Source organism: Gigantopelta aegis, chromosome 7, assembly GCF_016097555.1.
Source record: "Gigantopelta aegis isolate Gae_Host chromosome 7, Gae_host_genome, whole genome shotgun sequence".
NCBI classification, from domain to species: domain Eukaryota; kingdom Metazoa; phylum Mollusca; class Gastropoda; order Neomphalida; family Peltospiridae; genus Gigantopelta; species Gigantopelta aegis.
Window position 1 is genome coordinate 8,477,487 of NC_054705.1, and position 13,383 is coordinate 8,490,869.

The following is a 13,383-nucleotide window of genomic DNA, read 5'->3' on the forward strand; positions in this document are numbered from 1 at the left end:
AAACCTGGTGACCAAGGCATAAAATTGTGAAAGGATTGGGATTTTTTTTCTGTTTTTTTCAATGATACCTGACCACATTTTAAACCACTGCTCTTTGGTGTCTAATATGCGGTTATTTCTACATTTGGTCGATAGAAAAAAAGAGAGGAAACCCGTTGTCGTCATATAGGCTACTATCAATAAAAAAAGAAGTGTGTTTTGTTTAACGACATCACTGGAGCACATTGACCTTTTAATAATCGGCTATTGGATGTCAAACATTTGGTCATTGTAATATATAGTCTTAGAGACAAAATCCGCTACATTTTCCCATTACTAGCAAGGGATATTTTATAAACGTTTGTTTTGTTTAACAACACCACTAGAGCACATTGATTCACCAACCATCGGCTATTGGATGTCAATTTAGTCTTTTATATAACCATCCCACAGACAGTATAGCACATACCACGGCCTTTAATATACCAGTCGTGGTGCACTGGATGGAACGAGAAATAGCTCAATGGGCGTACCGACAGCGGTCGATACCATCAATAAAGCCGAAAAGGATCTTTTGTAGGCACGTTCCCACAGATAAGGTAGTTTATGTCATAGCTTTGATTGCTGGCTTTTATTTTTATTAGACTAGTGGAGGGCCAAAACTACCTCTACCGCTAATAAAGCTGGTCTGACCCATGGCACTAACTAACGACCGCCGGTAGAAGAGGAATATAGTAGTACTTATTAACATTGCCAGGAGTAGCTACTGAACACTCTCTAAAGTGGTCAGACTAAACCCACAGCTAAAGATGATTGAAAAGGCAGGTGTGTGTTACCGATAGCCACGAGAGACAAGCGCCTGTCGCGGTTGGAGAGACAAGGACTGGAATGTGGAGGTTGACAGCCAACGGAATTGAAAGAAAGGAGGAGCTGCCAGCTCGGGGAGAAATAATATGGAATTCAAAGGAGGTGTGTGTGTGGGGGGGGGGGGGGGCAGTAACAGTGGGATAAAATAAGAAGAAGAAAAAAATAAAATATTAAAAAAGGAATGGAAGAAAGGAAAATAGAAACCATCATAACAATCTGCGTTAAGAAGCTATTTATGTCTTGAAATACTTTGCATGTAAGAGGACTGCCACTTCCCAGAACTATAATATATTGTTACTACTTTGTATGCAGGCGGATTGCCCCACTCAGATGGGCAATTAGTCAGTTATATTAGGAGAATACCAGACGTTTCGCCCCCAAGCCAGTTTGAGCAGTTCGCCCCAAGCGTCAGTTTACCCCCAAATACTCGTGATTCACTGTCAAAACACTGGTTTCTGCCACATTGATGTCATGCACTCGTGATTCACTGTCAAAACACTGGTTTCTGCCACATTGATGCCTCCAGCAATACCTCTACAGCTATGTACAGTTGTCATGCCCGTTGTTGTTTTTCTAAGCGATGACAAATATATGAAAATACATCATCTATTACTATAATCATGGATCTTTTTTTTCTATTTATTCTGAAGAAGGATCCTTCACCTCATTGTGAACACTATCAATGTACACTGACGGTTCACTAAATTGTGGTCCAAATGTGATGGCATCGTTTTGATTCCAAGCTGAACTTATTTTGAAAATTTTACGACATGTTGACTTTTAAACGAAAATATACTCATCTATGATATTTAAATACTAGAAATTTCAATTTACTTGTGATATTTATAATTTGCTTAGCGGCTTTACACTGTGTTTTAAAATAACATTGGAATTTTTATGTTGATCAGCAATTCATTAATTTTTTTACCATTGTTTGACACCCAATTTTTAGTAGTTTTCATATATAAACAATCATTCATTTCATTTCAACTGATTTTCGTGCTTATATCTAATTAAGGTTCATGCACGCTGTCCTGGGTACACACCTCAGCTATCTAGGCTGTCTGTCCAGGACAGTAGGTTAGTTGTTAGTTGTTAGTGGTTAGTGAGAGAGAAGCGAGTGTAGTGGCCTTACACCTATCCATAGAGTCCTTAAAACTCGTTCTGGGTGGGAGCCAGTACCTGGTTGCGAACTCTGAACCTACCAGCCTGTAGTCCGATGACTTAACTACTGCGCCACCGAGGCCGGTTATAAACGATCAGTAGTTTTCATAAATAAACGATAAAAACTGTATACATGCACGCCCCATATATTATTATAATGATCGGTCTTTTCTGAATTCATCATCGACGTTCAAGTGGAGTAACAACGATCCATTTACACGTGTGTAAATCACACACGTTACCAGACAGTGGACATGGGGTGAATGGACCGTGGAGAGTTTACGTGTTACCCGGTGATTAAACATCCATTATGGACGTCGTCTGGTCTGTTAGTTAACGCAAGTCTGTGTGTGTGGAAGTCGCGACTCGCCACAATCAATGGCGCGGCCAGGTAATTTCTCTGATGAATAATACAATAGGCCATCCAGAATGAGGTTTCGTTTGGGATATAGTCAGTCAATTTCTCTCTCTCTCTCTCTCTCTCTCTCTCTCTCTCTCTCTCTCTCTCTCTCTCTCTCTCTCTCTCTCTCTCTCTCTCTCTCTCTCTCTCTCTCTCTCTCTCTCTCTCTCTCTCTCTCTCTACCTCTCTCACTCTCTACCTCTCTCACACTCTCTACCTCTCTCACTCCCTCTATCTCCCTTCTTCCAATATCTCCCTCTCTACATATCACTCTCTGTGTGTCTGTTTATCTCTCTCTTTTTTCCCTCTGTCTCTCACTACCCATCATCATACCTCTCTCTCTCTCTCTCTCTCTCTCTCTCTCTCTCTCTCTCTCTCTATATATATATATATATATATATATATATATATATATATATATATATATATATATATATATATATCTTTCACTGAGTTGTTTTATGACTTGCCTCATATAAATGTGCTTATTTTCTGTGACAAAATGTTCGACATTTTAGGATCGATAGAAGGTGGCAATGTATATAAATAAATAAAATAAATAAGGTGTATTTAATGAGATATTTATTACGCTGTATAAAGTTTATTAATCAGCTCCTTCATATTTTATGTTGTTGTTGCAATTTTGTTTGTTTGTCTGTTTTTTTGTTTGTTTGTCAAGTACATGTTACTGTTGGGTTTTTTCTAAATTTTGTCAGTCATTTTTATACATCTATAAACCTGGGGAAGATGTAGTGGTAGAGTACTCGCTCGAGGTGCAAACTGTCGTGGGATCAATCACCCTCGGTGTATAGACTAGAGGTGGGTATTTGGGGCGGCACGAATCCCAGTGGTAAAACGCCTGCCTGATACGCGGTCGGTCTAGGATCGATCCCTGTTATTAGCTATTTTTCGTCCATTGCACCACGACTGATATATCAACGGCCAAACTTTAACTTTGATGTACCAGTCTCGGAACACTGAAAGGGGCAGAAAAAAGGGGGGAAAAATGAGAGTGTCCATAGTGATCGATCCTGCATTCCGTGGCATCTCAGATGAAGACTTTACGAATGAGCCTCCCCGCTCCCCCCCCCCCACCCTGACTCCGGCGTGCGGTAGACGGTATATATATATATCTGCTTAGCCCCTCCCCCCTCCACTCCAGTTCCGTCTAGTCATGCATGTTGTAAAGTGTCCATGCAAAACTGGCCGTCAAGCGTTCGTCGGTCCTAAGTGACCTTGACCCTTGTGGAGGCCATGCAGTGATTAAAAATTAAAACAGGTACGTGTGTTTATGTACATCCGTGTTCTGATATCAGCAATAAGATGTTCGTCTGTACGTTTGACAGAGAGATTTATCAAACACGTTTAGGAGCTGTCTTACAAAAAGTTAATGCTTAAATAAAATGACTTTTTGTTGTTGTTTTTGTTGTGGGGTGGGGGTTTTTTTTGGGGGGGTGAGGGGGGTGAGGGGGTTGAAAAGCAAATGGATATCTTTAAAAACTTAATATATTCCGGTTTAGGAAATAGTTCCTCATAAAAAAAATACTACAAAATTCTGATATGCTTTTTGAAATCTTTCTTTGATGATTACACGTAGGTTGACCAAATGTTTGACATCCAATAGCCGATGATTAATAAACCAATGTACTCTAGTGGTGTCGTTAAACAAAACAAACTTTACTTAACATTAAAGCGGTATTCTCAAAGTATCCTGTATCATATATGTCATTCTCATATAATTCATAATAAAAATTAAAAATATAGAAACTGGAGAACAATTATATACTAACGTTTACTGTATAATATCTAATGAAGTATCTGAAAATATTAGCGAAGTAACACCTTTAAAGTGTGTTTTGACCACTGTAGAGCGTTCGATGCCTATAAATTAATAGGTATATTATGTGTTACGACCCGAAACTGAAACTCGATACTTTATTACTTTGTTTTGCTGTTTAACAACTATTAGCTTTATTTCTATTCATAAACAATTTATTATGTTGTTCAGCTCGGAAAATCACCCACTCGAAATATGAACTCTTTCACGCTCTCTCTCTCTCTCTCTCTCTCTCTCTCTCTCTCTCTCTCTCTCTCTCTCTCTCTCTCTCTCTCTCTCTCTCCACTCCCTCTTTCTCTCGATCTCCCTTTCTGTTTCTCTCTCTGCCTCTCTCTGTTTTTCTCTCTCTCTCTCTCTCTCTCTCTCTCTCTCTCTCTCTCTCTCTCTCTCTCTCTCTCTCTCTCTCTCTCTCCACTCCCTCTCTCTTCACTTCCTCTTTCTCTCGATCTCTCTTTCTGTTTCTCTCTATCTTTCTCTTTTTTGTCACACATTATAAATTATATTCTTGATGAATTAAATCATGGCATTTCAGTAAAACACAAAACATACGCGTCCATAATAAACCTAATTAATAATAAAAGGAAAAACTTGTTGTTGCTATTGTAGTGTGTGTGTGTGTGTGTGTGTGTGTGTGTGTGTGTGTGTTTTGTTGTGTTTTTTATTTTGTTGTAGTTGTTTTGTTTTAATAGTTTTTTGTGCGTGTGTGAGAGGGGAAGGTTTTTAAACTAGAAAAGGGAGATAAACAACAAAGGTGCATATTCACATGTAGTTTATTGCATTTTTAATCTTTATGACTGTTTTACCGAAATTTATATGCATAATCAGGACGTTGCTTTTATGTTCAAGAAAAGGGTTAACCATACGTGCAGAATTAATATTTTAGTGTCATCGAGATATAATTCGATCTTCCACGTTCTACAAAGCGTGGTAACTCTGAGAGTAATTCTTACTCCGCATGTTATATTGAGAAACGTAATAAAATTTTAATAAATACTGTCACATTGTAATATAATTAGGAGAATGTGAGATATGGGCGGAAAGATCAAAGGAAGCAGAGACACTTGAGGTCAGAGAGACTATACGAATAAAGATCTTAGACATAATGCGACGATTTTATTGGTTAATGAATGTTTGTCTTGATTAGGTGAGGGGTCTTTAAAAGACTCCATTGTCAATAAGTATATCCTGTCTCGGAAACGGCCACTGGCGATGTCAGGGACTGGGTCCGGGGCAGGCGTGCCTGGACCACTGTGGATATGGGAACGTTAATAGAGTTCCCGTTTCCCGTTCCCTGTCTTGGACGGAGGAGCTGGCCGAGGCCGGCACATGTGCCCAGGACAAGCGTGCGCTACAACAGCTTGTTCTGAATGTGCACGTTAAACACTCTGATCTGACCTGACCTGACATAAGTATACCTAACCTGCCTCGTTGGTGTCGTGGTTAAGCCATCTGACATAAGTATACCTAATCTTCCTCGTTGGTGTCGTGGTTAAGCCATCTGACATAAGTATACCTAACCTGCCTCGTTGGTGTCGTGGTTAAGCCATCTGACATAAGTATACCTAACCTGCCTCGTTGGTGTCGTGGTTAAGCCATCTGACATAAGTATACCTAACCTGCCTCGTTGGTGTCACGGTTAAGCCATCTGACATAAGTATACCTAACCTGCCTCGTTGGTGTCACGGTTAAGCCATCTGACATAAGTATACCTAACCTGCCTCGTTGGTGTCACGGTTAAGCCATCTGACATAAGTATACCTAACCTGCCTCGTTGGTGTCGTGGTTAAGCCATCTGACATAAGTATACCTAACCTGCCTCGTTGGTGTCGTGGTTAAGCCATCTGACATAAGTATACCTAACCTGCCTCGTTGGTGTCACGGTTAAGCCATCTGACATAAGTATACCTAACCTGCCTCGTTGGTGTCACGGTTAAGCCATCTGACATAAGTATACCTAACCTGCCTCGTTGGTGTCGTGGTTAAGCCATCTGACATAAGTATACCTAACCTGCCTCGTTGGTGTCGTGGTTAAGCCATCTGACATAAGGCTAGTAGGTACAGGGTTTGCATCCCGGTACCGGCTCCCACCCAGAGCGAGTTTTAACGACGCCATATAACCGTAAATAAAATGTGTTGAGAGCGTCGTTAAATAAAACATTTCCTTTCCTCCCAACTGTCCTGTGCAGTTGTATAGAACTGTCCTCGGTGGTGTAGAGACCAGGTAAGCCATCCGAAATTGGGTTCATGAAAGAAAGGAAGGAAAGAAGGAAATGTTTTATTTAACGATGCACTCAACACATTTTATTTACGGTTATATGGTTAAGGACCACACAGATATTGAGAGAGGAAACCCGCTGTCACCACTTCATGGGCTACTCTTTTCGATTAACAGCAAGGGATATTTTATATGCACCATCCCACAGACAGGATAGTACATACCACGGCCTTTGTTACACCAGTTATGGAGCACTGGCTGGAACGAGAAATAGCGCAATGGGTCCACCGATGAGGATCGATCCTAGACCGACCGCGCATCCAGCGAACGCTTTACCACTGGGCTACGTCCCGCTCCGCGTGAAAGAAGGAGAAAGAAATGTTTGTTTAACAGTACTTCAGCACATTTTAACCACGGCTACTTGATGACTAACATACTCGTCTTCAAACCACTTGGGCTTCTCCTACCGATAGAGCAGAATGGGTCCTTTTATTTGAACTTTCCCATAGACAGGACAGGACAGTACATACCACGGCCTTTGGAGTCCACTCCAAGCAAGGATTCTACTATCGGGTTAGATGTATCCCAAAAATCACGTATCATAAATGTCACACGCTGTTCTCTCAAATGACGGTTTCGTACTGTATGTGTAATATATGTTCATATGTGCACGGACGTTGAGCATTTATTTGTAAATGTCAACGTTTATTTTGTTTGACAACACCACTAGAACATATTGATTTGTTAATCAAAGAAAAACACGTTTCCATGATCAGCAAAGAAACTTTTATAAAATTATGCACTTTCCCACAAACACATACCAAGGCCTTTGATATACCAGTCGTGGGGTACTGGTTGGGACAAGACACAAACATGTCAAAGAATGAGTCCGCCTAAGATATGCGATACTTCGACCCCGCACCTCAGGGGCGGGACGTAGCCCAGTGGTAAAGCGTTCGCTCGATGCGCGGTCGGTCTAGGATCGATCCCCGTCGGTGAGCTCATTGGGCTATTTCTCGTTCCAGCCAGTGCACCACGACTGGTATATCAAAGGCCGTGGTATGCACTGCCCTGTCTGTGGGGTGGTGCATATAAAAGATCCCTTGCTGCCAATCGAAAAGAGTAGCCCATGAAGTGGCGACAGCGGGTTTCCTCTCTCAATATCTGTGTGGTCCTTAATCATATGTCTGACGCCATATAACCGTAAATAAAATGTGTTGAGTACGTCGTTAAATAAAATATTTCTTTCTTTGGCTTACCAGCACCTCAAGCGAGCGCTCTACCGCCTAACTTAGATTCCAGCCCGAATTATTTGTGAAGCACAGAAACGGCCAACAGGTTTCGCTCCTAAACATGCCTCTGTTTGTTTTGTATAACGACACCACTAGAGCACATTGATTAAATAATCATCGGCTATTGGATGTCAAACATTTGGTAATTGTGACTCATCGGTCATCAGAGGAAACCCGCTACATCTTTCCTAATGCAACAAGGGATCTTTTATATGCACTTTCCCACAGGCAGGAAAGCACATACAGCGGCCTTTGACCAGTTGTGGTGCACTGGTTGGAACGAAAAAAAACCAGTCAGTTGAATGGATCCACCGAAGTGGTTTAATCTTGCGACGTAAGCACCTCAAGCGAGCACTCAACCGACTGAGCTAAATCATGCCTCTGATCAGAGATTATTAACTTTCAAAAGACAAAATTTTTTTTTTTTTTTTTTAAAAAAAAAACTCATAAGCATTTCTTTTATTGAAGTCTAAAAACTCGAAGCTGTTAAAACAAAAAGGCAATTACTATGTGTACGAATGACTTAGATGCGAACTATAGGAGTTCATTTGGGATTAAACAAAACAAAAATATGTTTCCGGAAACCCCACCCTATCTATAAAAAAGGTCGACCCTAATATTTTGTTGGATGTATTATTTTTTTTTTATTTATTAATAATATGAAGGTGGAAAACGTGCATACACAGTATGTAGTAAACAAATTTAAAAAAAATAATTAAAAATTAAAAAAAAAGAGGGAAAGAAAGAAAGAACAAGAAAACCGATAAAATAAAATAAATCAATAAATCAAGTTGACATACCCTACTTGAAAAACTTTGGCACGTTTCCTCAAATACACATTTTTTTAGACTTTCATTGAATAAACTTACCATTAAAACGCTTTAATTAAATACAAAATAAAATCAATTCGATACGAGTCGAATTATTGTATTTAAATTAAATCGACAGTATTAAAACGTCCCTAAAGCTACGAACATGAAAAGAGTTTTGAAAAGTTAACGTGTTTATTCAAGTTGTGTGTGTGTCCCAGAGCAAGTCACTGGCTATCCAGAGACAGGCCCCGGGACAGACATGCTCGAAACTCTAGTGGTATATAAGCATGTAAAAAGTTATTCGCACTCGCACTCAAGTTGTGTGAAAACAGCTCTAAATTTATAACTATATCTTTTTGAGTATTCACTTAGCAGTCCGTGACTTCTAGCTAAATTGAACGGTTACAAACAATTTAAATAAGCCATAAATATCATATATTTTATGCAATAAAAGAAAACATCCGTGACTGAATAATTGCATGTGTTTAAAATGTAAGTACGCTAAATCCAGGTGCTATCAACTTCAAATGGTGTACGTGAAAACTCAGAGATCTAAACGAAGTGCGGTGTGGCGGTTGCAATGGTTTTCTTAAACCGCTTGGCCAGATACAAGTGTAGATTTGTTCGCAGTGTGATTGAAATCAAATCTTGCCGCCACTCCACCTTGTTGTGACACGTTGCTATGGAAACACAGTGTGCACCTACATTTACACATACTGTATGTTTATGTATGATGTTTTATGTTATACATTTAGTTTATGGATTGTAAAACTGAAAGCAAATAAAGAACTTGAACCCCCCCCCCCCCCAAAAAAAAAACCCACCAAAACAAAACACACACAAAACAACTTCATTCATTACAACTTATTTTCGTGCTTATATCCAATTAAAGTTCAAGCACGCTGTCCTGAGCACACACCTCAGCTATCTGGGTTATATGTCCAGGACAGTGTGGGTTAGTTGTTAGTTGTTAGTTGGTTAGTGGTTAGTGAGAGAGAAGAAGGTGTAGTGGCCTTATACATACACACTGAGCCCTTAAGAACTCGCTCTGGGTTGAAGCCGGTACCGGTGTCACATATAATTTGCACTCCCCTGGATTTGCACTCCCCAGTCAAGATTATACGGAGAATAAGCACTCCCCAGTGCGTATTATACATGTAATATGCACTCCCCCAGTCTATATTATATGTATAATATACACTCCCTCTGAGTAATATGCACTGCCCCAGTTTACATTACACGTAGATTATAATAAGGTACTAAGCATTCACATAATTATATATATATTTTAGCGGTTTTTTAATGTTTGTATGGTCAGTGCATTTTGTAAACGTTGATATAAATATCAGTGGCGAATCTAGATGGCTATGTGAATCAGGGGCGGATCCAAGGAGGCCAAATCATCCTGGATCCCAGAATCTCTTCTCCCATCCCTTGCTTCCTTTAGTTCCCATTAATATGACAGGAATTATGTGGAGATAGCATTGCAAAGCTCTACATTCATTATTAGATTTATATTCTATAGCACTAAATTAATTTGGTTTAAATTACTATAAATTATTATAATTGGCAGTACCCATTCATTATACGTATAATCCACACTCCCCATTCAAGTTTATACGTATAATTTACACTCCCCATTCATAATTATACGTATAATATACATATAATTTACTCTACGTTCAAACTTGATATGTAATAGTATATGATAAAGCTACATGTAAAGTAAATCGTCAAGAAAGTCAGTATGTTGAGGCATTGGGGGGGGGGGGGGGGGGGGGAGTCCGGAAAACAAATTTCCGTATCTCCTATGTTCAAGGACCATAATTGCGAACCCTGTACCTACCAGCCTGTAGTTCGATGGCTTAACCACGACGCCACCGAGGCCCCCACAATACTACAAAAGAAAACAAAATAAACAAACTATTGTTTTCTAGAGAACTGGTGGTGGGAAAAGGGGGACAGTTGCAGAAGGGTCAGCACGTAGCCCAGTGGTAAAGTGCTCGCCTGATTCGCGGTCGGTCTAGGATCGATCCCCGTCGGTGAACCCATTGGGCTATTTCTCGTTCCAGCCTGTACGCGACAATTGGTTTAACGAAGGCCGTGCTATGTACTATCCTGTATGTGGGATGTTGTTTTTAAAAAAAGTCCCTTGCTGAGATTTCGAAACAGTATAGACCATTATGTGACGGCAGCGGGTTTCCTCTCTCATCATCTGTGTGACCCTTAACAATAATTATGTTCGACGCCATATAACCGTAATTAAAATGTGCTGAGTGCGTCGTTAAATAAAACATTTCCTTCCTTCCTTTCTACCTTCCTTCCTTCGATTTGGCGAAACTACATGAAATAAACATACATGCACTTTGTAAAATAGGCCTGTATTGTTTCCCAGTGGCTGTTTACCGGCCTCGGTGGCATCGTGGTTAGGCCATCGGTCTACAGGCTGGTAGGTACTGGGTTCGGATCCCAGTCGAGGTATGGGATTTTTAATCCAGATACCGACTCCAAACCATGAGTGAGTGTTTCGCAAGGTTCAATGGGTAGGTGTAAACCACTTGCATCGACCAGTGATCCAAAACTGGTTCAACAAAGGCCATGGTTTGTGCTATCCTGCCTGTGGGAAGCGCAAATAAAAGATCCCTTGCTGCTAATCGGAAAGAGTAGCCCATGTAGTGGCGACAGCGGGTTTCCTCTCAAAATCTGTGTGGTCCTTAACCATATGTCTGACGCCATATAACCGTAAATAAAATGTGTTGAGTGCGTCGTTAAATAAAAAAAAATATTTCTTTCTTTCTTTCCCAGTGGCTGTTTTGACCGGTTACTAATGACATTCGCCTAACGTTAAATTTACGATCGTAATTACTTTGCCGTAATTACGAAGTACTTAATTTAAGTGTATCATTTATTTATGAACAGTTAAATCGATACAGCAAATAATTTTACTAATGTAACTCAATAACACAGGTGTCAGTTTTATCGACAAGGTTTTCTGAAAATGTTTATTTCCAATTTTAAACGCTGGCTTTTATATTCACAATAAAACACGTAACTGAAAAAGCAAAAAAAAAAAATAATAATAATAATTAAAAATTACATAGTCATGACTGCAGAGTTTTGGTAGACTTTCTATATAGAATACATGTTGAAAGAAAGAAATGTTTTATTTATATATATACTACTCAAAAGAATTTAAGGGTCAGACGATATTTTCAACATTATTTTCTGAATGTCAATTATATTAGCTAGACCATGATGTCACGCATGGTATTGTTCCATTTTGACGAAAGTGGGTCTAAGCAACCCATAAATGAATTAAAATCCACTGTCATTGACACTGTCGACTAGTTCTAATGGCGAAAACATGCTTACATTTGCACGTAAATTAGGGCGAAAGCGAAAGGTCTGCTAAGTGCCCATAACTTGCTTTTTCACAAAGCGCTTCATTTGCACGCTTTGCATGTGTATTCCATGTTCCCAAAGCTGAATTTCTGTATAATTGGAGCTTGCGTTCGTGTACGGTGCACACTTCAAATTCGACAATGGTATGACGTCAACTGACTATCGAAGATCGAGGAAGGGCTATTGCTTGGCTTCAGGATGGCAATACGCAAAGAAATGTTGCTCTGAGACTTGGTGTCAGTCAGAGTGTCGTTGGCCGACTGTGGCAACGGTACCAAGCAACGAATTCTGTTCGAAATCGTCCACGTTCGGGAAGACCCCGAAGCACTACAAATAGAGAGGACCGCTACATCACCAATATGGCTCTACGTCAACGCACAACCACTGCACGCTGATTACGTGACAATCTGCGGACTGCGACTGGAACTCGAGTGTCTGATCAAACCATACGCAATCGTCTGAGAGCCAATAATCTACGCTGCCGTCGCCAGGCTGTTCGACCACCACTCCTACCACGTCACAGAACGGCCAGATGTCACTGGTGCACGCTTCATCTGCGGTGGCAACGTGTTCAGTGGGGTCGAGTGATGTTCACTGATGAGTCCAGGTTTAGTCTCCAGTTCAACGACGGTCGGGTACGTGTCTACAGACGTCCTGGGGAGCGCTTCGCTGACGTTAACGTTAGACAACGTCACCGTTTCGGTGGTGGCAGCGTCATGGTGTGGGGCGGCATCTCTATCCACCACAGGACCCCCCTCTATGTGGTGGATGGCAATCTGAATGGAATCCGCTATCTGAATGAGATTATCCGGCCGTTGGTTCTCCCAGGCCTTCAGCAGATTGGCGGCGGGGCAGTTCTGCAGGATGACAATGCCAGACCCCACCGCGCCAGGGTGGTAACGGACTTTCTCAGACAACAAGGTATCGCCAGGATGGATTGGCCAGCATATTCGCCTGACTTGGCCCCAATAGAGCACGCCTGGGACGAATTAGGCAGGAGAGTTCGGGATAACCATGCCCCTCCGGCCAACCTTCATGATCTGGGTCAACTTCTTATGGCAGAGTGGCAGGCCATTCCCCAAGAGTTCTTCAGACGTCTGATCAACAGCATGAGGCAACGATGTGTCGAGTGTATTCGCGCCAGGGGTGGATTCACACACTATTAAACGAATGTTCTAATATGTAAAATCCATGTTTGACAACCTTCAACTTTGACAGCATGTCATGTGACTTTCTTGTATACAGTGACGTTTATTTGTGGGTTTTTTGTAAATGTGGAATAATAAATTAAATTTTTGGTGTAGTTTACATCATCAATCTAATACACTCTGAAACTTATTTGGTTATAAATGTTCGACCCTTAAATTCTTTTGAGTAGTATATATACATGTATAATTAAAAGTATAGTAGTGTAT